We start from the raw sequence: 10,749 nt of genomic DNA on the forward strand, positions 1-10,749 counted from the left end.
CCAAAGATGGTTAAAGGGGGATCTGTGATAGTTTTCTCAGTGAGCAGTAGCCCTAGGTAAGGGAGAGGGTATGCCAGGCTATGGGATCTAGTGGTTGGGTTGGTGGTGATCCCCTTGTTTTTGGGTGAGTACTCCAAGGACATTTCCCGCTTTTTCTTTTTTCTTTTTTTCCTCCAACCAGGTTTATTAAACTTAACAAAATTCTATATACAAGGTGACCTAAACCTGCTGCTTCAAAACATGATCCTTTCCTAACTAAATCTACACAGTGTCAAAAAGCAACCTACTCTAAAATTAATAGAAAAGTGCCCAATGCATATTACATGAATGGTTTAATAGTTCTATAAGATAATTAACATAAGGTACGACTGAGTCCCTGTGACAGGCTGCAGAAGAACTGATATGCAGGAGAACTGATACGAGATGTCAAGAGGCCATTTTGTGCACTGCCACTGTGATGCCATCATGTTTCTGGATCATAATGTTCCCATTATCTGATTCTAAACACACCACAGGAATATCAGTGGGGTCCAAGGTTAGCTTAGCTGCTAGCTGGGCTAGAACAGATATCACCCCAGCATGCTCATCTGATAGAGTTCTGCGGCAACCTGGATCGAGTCCTTGTGAATCTGTGCACAGGACTCCAACAATGGATGGATTCTTCATTGTGTCCTCCAAGTGCTGCTCTAAGGTAACCTCCATCTCGTCGTGGGTCGCCTCCTTCTTCCATTTCCCTCTTTTTCATACAAAAAGGAAGACAGTTCAGTTCAGTTGCTCAGTTGTGTCTGACTCTTCGCGACCCCGTGGACTGCAGCATGCCAGGCCTCCCTCTCAATCACCAACTCCCGGAGTTTACTCAGATTCCTGTCCATTGAGTCGGTGATACTATCCAAGCATCTCATCCTCTGTCATCTCCTTCTCCTCCTGCCTTCAATCTTTCTCAGCATCAGGGTCTTTTCAGATGAGTTAGTTCTTCACATTAGGTGGCCAAAGTATTGGAGTTTTAGCTTCAGCATCAGTCCTTCCAATGAATTTTCAGGACTGATTTCCTTTAGGATGGACTGGTTGGATCTCCTTGCTGTCCAACAGACTCTGAAGAGTCTTCTCCAACACCACAGTTCAAAAGCATCCATTCTTTGGCACTCAGCTTTCTTTATAGTCTAACTCTCACATCCATACTTGACTGCTGGAAAAACTATAACTTTGGCTAGACAAACCTTTGTTGGCAAAGTAATGTCTTTGCTTTTTAATATGCTGTCCAGGTTGGTCATAACTTTTCTTCCAAGGAGCAAGCATCTTTTAATTTCAGGGCTGCAGTCACCATCTGCAGTGATTTTGGAGCCCCTAAAAATAAAGTCTGTCACTGTTTTCACTGTCTCCCCATCTATTTGCCATGAAGTGATGGGACCAGATGCCATGATCTTAGTTTTCTGAACGTTGAGTTTTAAGCCAATTTTTTCACTCTCCTCTTTCACTTTCATCAAGAGGTTCTATAGTTCTTCACTTTCTGCCATAAGACTGGTGTCATCTGCATATCTGAGGTTATTGACATTTCTTCCGGCAATCTTGATTCCAGCTTGTGCTTCATCCAGCCTGGCATTTCTCATGATGTACTCTACATATAAGTTAAATAAGGAGGGTGACAATATACAGCCTTGACATACTCCTTTTCCAATTTGGAACCAGTCTGTTGTTCTGCATCCAGTTCTAACTGTTGCTTCCTGACCTGCATACAGGTTTCTCAAGAGGCAGGTCAGGTGGTCTGGTATTCCCATCTCTTTCAGAATTTTCCACAGTTTATTGTGATCCACACAGTCAAAGGCTTTGGCATAGTCAATAAAGCAGAAATAGATGTTTTTCTGGAACTCTCTTGCTTTTTTGATGATCCAGTGGATGTTGGCAATTTGATCCCTGGTTCCTCTGCCTTTTCTAAAACCAGCTTGAACATCTGGAAGTTCACGGTTCACGAATTGTTGAAGCCTGGCTTGGAGAATTTTGAGCATTACTTTGCTAGCGTGTGAGATGAGTGCAATTGTGCAGTAGTTTGAGCCTTCTTTGGCATTGCCTTTCTTTGGGATTGGAATGAAAACTGACCTTTTCCAGTCCCATAGCCACTGCTGAGTTTTCCAAATTTGCTGGCATATTGAATGTAGCACTTTCACACCATCATTTTTTAGGATCTGAAATAGCTCAACTGGAATTCCATTACCTCTACTAGGTTTGTTCGTAGTGATGCTTCCTAAGGCCCACTTGACTTCACATTCCAGGATGTCTGGCTCTAGGTGAGTGATCACACCATCGTGATTATCTGGGTCATAAAGATCTTTTTTGTACAGTTCCTCTGTGTATTCTTGCCACCTCTTCTTAATATCTTCTGCTTCTGTTAGGTCCATACCATTTCTGTCCTTTATTGAGCCCATCTTTGCATGAAATGTTCCCTTGGTATCTCTAATTTTCTGGAAGAGATCTCTAGTCTTTCCCATTCTATTATTTTCCTCTATTTCTTTGCACTGATCACTGAGGAAGGCTTTCTTATCTCTCCTAGCTATTCTTTGGAACTCTGCCTTCAAATAGGTATATCTTTCCTTTTCTCCTTTGCTTTTCGCTTCTCTTCTTTTCACAGCTATTTGTAAGGGCTCCTCAGAGAACCATTTTGCTTTTTTGCATTTCTTTTTCTTGGGGATGGTCTTGATCCCTGTCTCCCATACAATGTCACGAACCTCTGTCCATAGTTCATCAGGCACTCTATCAGATCTAGTCCCTTAAATCTATTTCTCACTTCCACTGTATAATCGTAAGGGATTTGATTTAGGTCGTACCTGAATGGTCCAGTGGTTTTCCCTACTTTCTTCAATTTAAGTCTGAATTTGGCAATAAGGAGTTCATGATCTGAGCCACAGTCTGCTCCCAGTCTTGTTTTTGCTGACTGGATAGAGCTTCTCCATCTTTCGCTGCAAAGAATATAATCAGTCTGATTTCAGTGTTGACCATCTGGTTATGTCCATGTGTAGAGTCTTCTCTTGTGTTGTTGGAAGAGGGTGTTTGCTATGACCAGTGCGTTCTCTTGGCAGAACTCTATTAGCCTTTGCCCTGCTTCGTTCTGTACTCCAAGGCCAAATTTGCCTGTTACTCCAGGTGTTTCCGGGAGAAGGCGATGGCACCCCATTCCAGTACTCTTGCCTGGAAAATCCCATGGACGGAGAAGCCTGGTGCACTGCAGTCCATGGGGTCGCGAAGAGTAGGACATGACTGAGTGACTTCACTTTCACTTTTCACCTTCCTGCATTGGAGAAGGAAATGGCAGCCCACTCCAGTGTTCTTGCCTGGAAAATCCCAGGAACAGGGGAGCCTGGTGGGCTGCCATCTATAGGGTCGCACAGAGTCGGACATGACTGAAGCGACTTAGCAGCAGCAGCCAGGTGTTTCCTGTCTTCCTACTTTTGCATTCCAGTCCCCTATAATGAAAAGGACATCTTTTTTGGATGTTAGTTCTAAAAGGTCTTGTAGGTCTTCATAGAATCGTTCAGCTTTTTCAGTGTTACTGGTCGGGGCATAGACTTGGATTACCATGATATTGAATGGTTTGCCTTGGAAACGAACAGAGATCATTCTGTCGTTTTTGAGATTGCATCCAAGTACTGCATTTTGGACTCTTTTGTTGACTATGATGGCTACTCCATTTCTTCTAAGGGATTCCTGCCCACAGTAGTAGATATAATGGTCATCTGAGTTAAATTCACCCATTCCAGTCCATTTTAGTTTGCTGATTCCTAGAATGTCGACGTTCACTCTTGCCATCTCCTGTTTGACCACTTCCAATTTGCCTTGATTATGGACCTAACATTCCAGGTTCCTATGCAATATTGCTCTTTATAGCATTGGACCTTGCTGCTGTCACATCCACAGTTACATTCACAACTGGGTGTTGTTTTTGCTTTGGCTTCGTCCCTTCATTCTTTCTGGAGTTATTTCTCCACTGATCTCCAGGAGCATATTGGGCACCTACCCACCTGGGGAGTTCATCTTTCGGTGTCCTATCATTTTGCCTTTTCATACTGTTCATGGGGTTCTCAAGGCAAGAATGCTGATGTGGTTTGCCATTCCTTTCTCCAGTGGACCACATTCTGTCAGACCTCTCCTCCATGACCCGTCCGTCTTGGGTGGCCCTACACAGCATGGCTTAGTTTCATTGAGTTAGACAAGGCTGTGGTATATGTGATTAGATTGGTTAGTTTTCTGTAATTGTGGTTTCAGTCTGTCTGCCCTCTGATGCCCTCTCTCAGCGCCTACTGTCTTACTTGGGTTTCTCTTATCTTGGACGTGGGGTATCTCTTCACGGCTGCTCCAGCAAAGTGCAGCTGCTGCTCCCTACCTTGGACGTGGGGTATCTCCTCACGGCCTTTGCTGCTGACTTTGTACGTGGGATTGCTCCCCTTGGCCGCTGCTTCTGACCTTGGATGTGAGGTATCTCCTCTTGGCTGCTTGCCGCTCCAATTTGCCTTGATTCATGGACCTAACATTCCAGGTTCCTATGCGATATTGCTCTTTACAGGATCGGACTTTGCTTCTATCACCAGTCACATCCACAACTGGGTGTTGTTTTTGCTTTGCCTCCGTCTCTTCATTCTTTCTGGAGTTACTTCTCCACTGATCTCCAGGTGCATATTGGGCACCTACCGACCTGGGGAGTTCATCTTTCAGTGTCCTGTCCTTTTGCTTTTTCATACTGTTCACGGGACTCTCAAGGCAAGAATACTGAAGTGGTTTTCCATTCCCTTCTCCAGTGGACCATGTTTTGTCAGCACTCTCCACCATGACCCGTCCATCTTGGGTGGCGCTACACAGCATGGCTCACAGTTTCATTGAGCTAGACAAGCCTGTGGTCCATGTGATCAGATTGGTTAGTCTTCTGTGACTGTGGTTCTCTGTCTGCCCTCTGATGGAGAAGGCTAAGAAGCTTATGGAAGCTTCCTGAATGGAGAGACTGACTGAGGGGAAACTGGGTCTTGTTCTGATGGGCGGGGCCATGCTCAGTAAATCTTCAATCCAGTTTTATGTTGACGGGCAGGGCTGTGTTCCCTCCCTGTTGTTTGACCTGAGGCCAAACTATGGTGGAGGTAATGAAGATAATGGCGACCTCCTTCAAAATGTCCCATGCGTGCACTGCTACACTCAGTGCCCCCAACCCTGCAGCAGGCCACCACTGACCCACGCCTCCGCCAGAGACTCCTGGACACTCATGAGCAAGTCTGGGTCAGTCTCTTATGGGGTCACTACTCCTTTCTCCTGGATCCTGGTACACATAGGTTTTGTTCGTGCCCTCCAACAGTCTGTTTCCCCAGTTGTGTATAAGTTCTGGTGGCTCTGTGGTGGGGTAATGGCGACCTCCTCCAAGAGGGCTTATGCCATACCCAGGTCCACTGCAACCAGGGCCCCTGCCCTGCGGCAGACCACTGCTGACCCATACTTCCTCAGGAGACACCCAAACACAGTTCTGGCTCAGTCTTTGGGTCCCGGTGTGCACAAGGTTATATTGAGCCCTTTGATCGTCTCTGGTGGGTATGGGGTTTGATTCTAAACATGATTTCGCCCCTCCTACCATCTTGCTGGGGCTTCTCCTTTGCCCTTGTACGTGGGATATTTACTCAAAGTCGCTCCAGCACTGGTGCAGCTGCTGCTCCAGTGCCAAGCAGCAGACGTGGGGTATCTTCCTCACAGTAAGTTGATAATTGGGATATCCAAGGGTAGGGGGATTTATTAAACATTCCTTTAAGATTTGAAAAGTCATGCCATCTGAATCTTCCCAGAAGATAGGGTTAAGTTCAGTAGTTTTTTAACAAGGTATATAAAGGTTGGTTCATAAGGGAAAAGTTTGGGATCCAATTACAACAGTTACCTGCCAATCCCGGAAAACCTTGCGGTTGGTTTTAAGCTTTAGGGCGTTCAGGATGCAGTGAAGCTGTCTAAATGCAGTCCTTGCTTTGAGATTAAATGTCCTAAATAGTGAACTTGAGTGTGAACAAACTATAGTTTTCCTTAGAGACTTTGTCACTTTCAGACTAGAAGTTTAGCCAATAGAGGCTGTGTTTTCTTGTGAGAACACTCATGGAGGGGAGCAGAAATATAAGTCACCCTCAGGGTGGGTGAAGCCTTCAGGGAGCTTGATACCATCTAGATCAGCTTTAAAGTTTGTGAGAAATCAGAAGGGCTTGCAGTGACCCTTTGGGGCATTACTCTCCAGGTGTACTGCTGTCCTTCCCAAGTAAAGGTGAAAAGATACTGTCTGACTTTATCTACCGGGGTACTAAAGAAAGCATTACATAAATCAGTCACAGAAAAAATATTGTTGTCAGTAGGGATGAAAGCTGATAAAGTGTGGGGCTGGGGACAGCAGTATCATAATCAGCAATATAGATTATGTCTCAGAGATCCTGGATGAACCTGCATCGCTGTTGGTTCTTCCCAGGTGAAATAGGAGTATTGTGGAGAATGGTACAAATGGATAATGAGGCCCTGGGCTTTAGAGTCTCATATTACTGAATTAATGTCTTAAAGAGCCTCTTTATTTATAAGATACTAATTCTGGGGAAAGGTTTTGAGGGATCTATTTGGATCTCCATAGGAGGTGCACTGTCTATTCTGCCAATATCATTTGAGGATTTTGTCCATAAGGAGTGTGGTAGCTGATCCAGTAGGGATATATAATTAGTGTTCTTGGAATTGGCCATCAGAGACGGAGCAAATAAAAGATATTGAAGGGGCATTTGATTCACCTAATTGGCTATTTTTGTTGCTGCTGTCAAGTTCTAGAATTATTTCCACCTTTTGGGAGAAGAATATTCTGTTATGATATTTTTCTTAAATCTCAACCAAATAAATGAATAAGAGCAGAGGAGCTAAGGAGAAAAGGATGGGTATCTCCTGAAGGGCCTAAGCAAAAGGGGGTAAATTTAGAGCTAGAAAGCTGGTGAGGTTTTTTAGAGACCCAAATATTTGAACTGTTTAGAACTCTGAAGCAGGGACTGTTGAATGGTAATGGGGTTGAGCACTGAGAGTGCAGCTCTGCTGTCAGTAGGGACAGAAAGAGCCTTTCCCAGTCTGGAGAGTGGTGCTTCTCCAAGGCAGTTGGGAGGATTGGGAAGAGCCCCTGGCGTCTTTCGGGAGACCTGTCACTGGGGACAGGAGAGCAGTGGAGAGGCTGGCTGGAGGGCTGGAGGCACCTGGAGCACTTAAACTTGGAGCAGTATTTCTTTCAAGGTCCTGGATTTCTGCAGTAATGACAGAGACCCCTTGCAGAACATTTGGTCCTGTTCAAAATATCCCTTGGGCAAACTATGGGCGATAACGAGGGATAGGGAGGCCTGGTGTGCTGCAGTCCATGGGGTTGCAAAGAGTCGGACACAACTTAGCAACTGAACAACAACAACAAAATATCCCTTGAGACATTTGGTCTATGATTTGTTAAATAATGCAAACATTTCACTTTGTTAAAATTTTATTATTTTTATTACAGTTCATGATGAATTTTGGATTTCACATTTATTCTTGTTCTTCCTCGTCATGAAGTTCAGCGGGGTTATTCTTCAGTGGATGAACAGTTGCTGTTCTCATGCACATATTGACCTGATTATTGGCTTTATGTTAGTTATATATGTTAAAAATGTTGGTTATATGAACTAGATTTTGTTGGTATCATTATGAAGTTTGTGCCTGTATTTGAGTATGACCACCAGAAGTCTGGGTGATGACTTGTTCATTGCTTTGCTGTTCATCTTGTCAGCTTCAGTAAATCTCTACACTGAAGGATGATGCACTGCCATCAGCTTTTGAAATGTGCTTTGCCAGCCTTCCCCTGTGTCGTTTATCCTTTGATCACCATTCAGTCCTGGTGTATAAACATTGCAAGTTTCTAGTGGAAATCCTGGAGCTCTGGTTTTCTGCCTCTGCCATGCCTTCCACAAACGTACACTCTTTCAACGTAATTCAGTCACTGACATTTTCTTCTGCATTCTCCACCATGTACTCAAAGGTTCATTCACATCTTCCAAAGGCATAAGTGGAAGTCTCCAGTCACCTACAGGTGTGTCTTCCTGTTGTCATGTATTCTTGTGTTAGACCCAAAGAAGACACTTTTTACCAACATGATTGTGACAGTGAAACAAGCATCCTTTTATTTCTGTATTTGGTAGGAGTCGTCTAATAACATTTATATTTGCAATCTTGAGATCTGTCATGGACAATAAAGGCGTTAATGTTGTGATTTCTTTCCCATGCAAATGCAGGTAGCCTCTAGTTGTCTTTAACTTCATTCAGAATAATTTTGTTAGATTGTACGGTGACAGCTGTCATATCAGCATACGTTTAAAAAAAACGTATTGAAATTGGTGAATTTTTGTGTGCGTGCTAAGTCACTTCAATTGTGTCTGACTTTCTGCAGTTGATTGGACTATAGCCTCCCAGACTCTGTCCCTGGGATTTTCCAGGCAAGAATACTGGAATGGGTTGCTATGCCCTCCTCCAGGGGATCTTCCTGACCCAGGGATCGAACCCGTGTCTCTCATTTCTCCTGCATTGGCAGATGGGTTCTTTATCACAGAGAAAGCAACATTTTCAGCATATTATGCTTTATTATTTCAAGAAAGGTAAAAACACAATTGAAATGCCAAAAAAAAAAAAGCCCATGTATCATGAGATCCAGTCTCAGCTCTTTGCCCTCTGTGCAGTTCTAGACTGTGGGACTCTGCCTCCGTCCCCCTCTGCTGCAGGGTTTGAGCCCTGACCCCACGTGCCGTTACCAGCCAGGCTACTGGGCAAGAAGCATTACTGTCAGCAGTATAGCTACAGCTCAATTATTGGACTAATGAAACATGGTAGTATTTTTCAGGTATTAATCCTGTAAACCGAAAGTATAAAGAAATGTTACTGGCTGTTTGAACCCAGGGATGTTTCCTAAGCCTGGATGTTTTTTGACAAGACCAAACATCAGGGGCCGTTGAGTGTGGACCAGATGTCCACATGGATGTTTCGGACAGGACCAAATACCGCTAATCGGATAATTTGTGATATAAACTTTTAGTGTATAGATTCTGGATTTCCAACTGGATCAAGTTGTAGACCTTTGTTTTAGTGTAGTTACATATGTATGTGTATTGCTGTTGTTCAGTAGCCAAGTCGTATCCTACTCTTTTGTGACCTCATGGACTGTAGCCCACCAGGCTCCTCTGTGGGATTCTCCAAGCAAGAATACTGGAGTGGATTGCCACTCCCTTCTTCAGAGGATCTTCGTGACCCAGAGATCGAGCCTAGGTCTCCTGCGTTGCCGGCAGATTCTTTACCATTTGAGCTACAGGGGAGTCCTATAATTAATATATAATTATATATAATTTTAATGCAAAAATACATATACATACACATATAGGCAGATAAATCTATATAGTTATCTTTTATTTTCTCCCCTGTGTCTAGGGGGATATTTTTCCTTTTCTGTTTTTCTTTTTTAAAAATTGTTTTCTGTTTCAAGCCTTTAGCCCATGAACTTGAGGTTTTTGGTTTCTGTGTGACTGGAGGGAGAGGGGGGTGGAGAAGAAACCTGGAGCCTCAGGCGGAAGCCTCTCCCCAGGACAGCTGCTGACTGTGGCATCATCCATCCCTTCTGCCCCTTTTTCCTTTAAATTTTTTCAGGATGGCTTGTATCTCTTTTCTTTCTTTTCTCCTTTTTTTTTTTTTTTTTTGTCTCTTATCTGTGCTTGACTCTTTTTTTTTCTCTTTTTTTTCCTTTGGTGTAGCCTGATCAGCTCCTCATGGTCTTGAGAGGCCCCCTTTCTAGGGTACCCCAGTCCACATCACAGGGGCTGGTCTTGGTCCAGGAGAGCAGAGGGGCAGCATCCTGATTTGGGAGGAAGCTCGTAGCATCTTCATAGGCAGCAACACTCATGATGCCCAGACACATCGGCCAGGAGATCTGCCTTCTCCTATGAGCTGAGAAGCTTCCCATGTGGCTCAGTGGTAAAGAATCCTGCCAGTACAGGAGACACAGGAATTGTGTGTTCGATCCCTGGGTCAGGAACATCCCCTGGAGAAGAAATAACAACCCACTCCAGTATTACTGCCTGGAAATTTTCATGCACAGAGGAAACCTGGCAGGCTACAGTCCAGAGGGTCACAAAGAGCTCAACTGAGCAGACATGAGCTGAGAAACGTCCTCAGGTTTTGGGGACCTGGGGACAAAGCACCCCTTCCCCATTTCCTTTTCCTTTCTTTAAAAAACTGAGTTATAATTTACACAGAGCACTGGATGTTGAGCTGCCGGGCTCCTCAGAAGGGGTCTGTAACATCCTGCTAGGCCAGGGACAAGTCGCACAGCAGCAAGGCAGGCGACAGCAGAGCTTTACTCTGGAAGCAGCATGTGCACGTTTAAGCTCTGTGCCTTCCTTGAGGAGGGTTCCTGGCACCATGTCAGCCTTTACCACACTGGGACCAACACCTGGGCTTTCTGCTGGGGACACCCCCTGGAAGGGCAGGCCAGGGGGCCCGTCGCTCATAGAATGGGGAGGGGGGTGACTTGGCTGGCCTGTTACCTTGGTTGATGAGACTCAGATTCAAGCACAGACTGTTCATGGAGGTCCCCCCCAACTCCTTTTGGAAGGAGGCTGCCTTGTCAGCCGGTTACCCTAGTCACCCTCAGGGTCACCAGCCCAGAAATGAGGTTGTCTGGGTAGAGAATCAAATGGGACAGTACCCCAGAGGGTG

At 44.7% G+C, this 10,749-nt stretch overlaps 1 long non-coding RNA gene and 1 pseudogene across 2 annotated transcripts; one reads left to right on the forward strand and one right to left on the reverse strand.

Moving 5' to 3' along the window:
• Positions 1-319: 319 nt before the first annotated feature.
• Positions 320-721, reverse strand: LOC145546733 (ragulator complex protein LAMTOR5 pseudogene; annotated as a pseudogene). Its single transcript, XR_014083170.1, has one exon. The product of XR_014083170.1 is annotated as a ragulator complex protein LAMTOR5 pseudogene (transcript).
• Positions 722-3,132: 2,411 nt separating this feature from the next.
• On the forward strand, positions 3,133-8,277 carry LOC145546734 (uncharacterized). Its single transcript, XR_014083171.1, has 2 exons — positions 3,133-5,253; positions 7,514-8,277. It is a non-coding gene; the product is annotated as an uncharacterized LOC145546734 (long non-coding RNA).
• The last annotated feature ends 2,472 nt before the right edge of the window (positions 8,278-10,749 follow it).

The sequence above is a fragment of the Giraffa tippelskirchi genome, chromosome 4, assembly GCF_054371585.1.
Source record: "Giraffa tippelskirchi isolate mGirTip1 chromosome 4, T2T-mGirTip1v1.2.pri, whole genome shotgun sequence".
NCBI classification, from domain to species: Eukaryota; Metazoa; Chordata; class Mammalia; order Artiodactyla; family Giraffidae; genus Giraffa; species Giraffa tippelskirchi.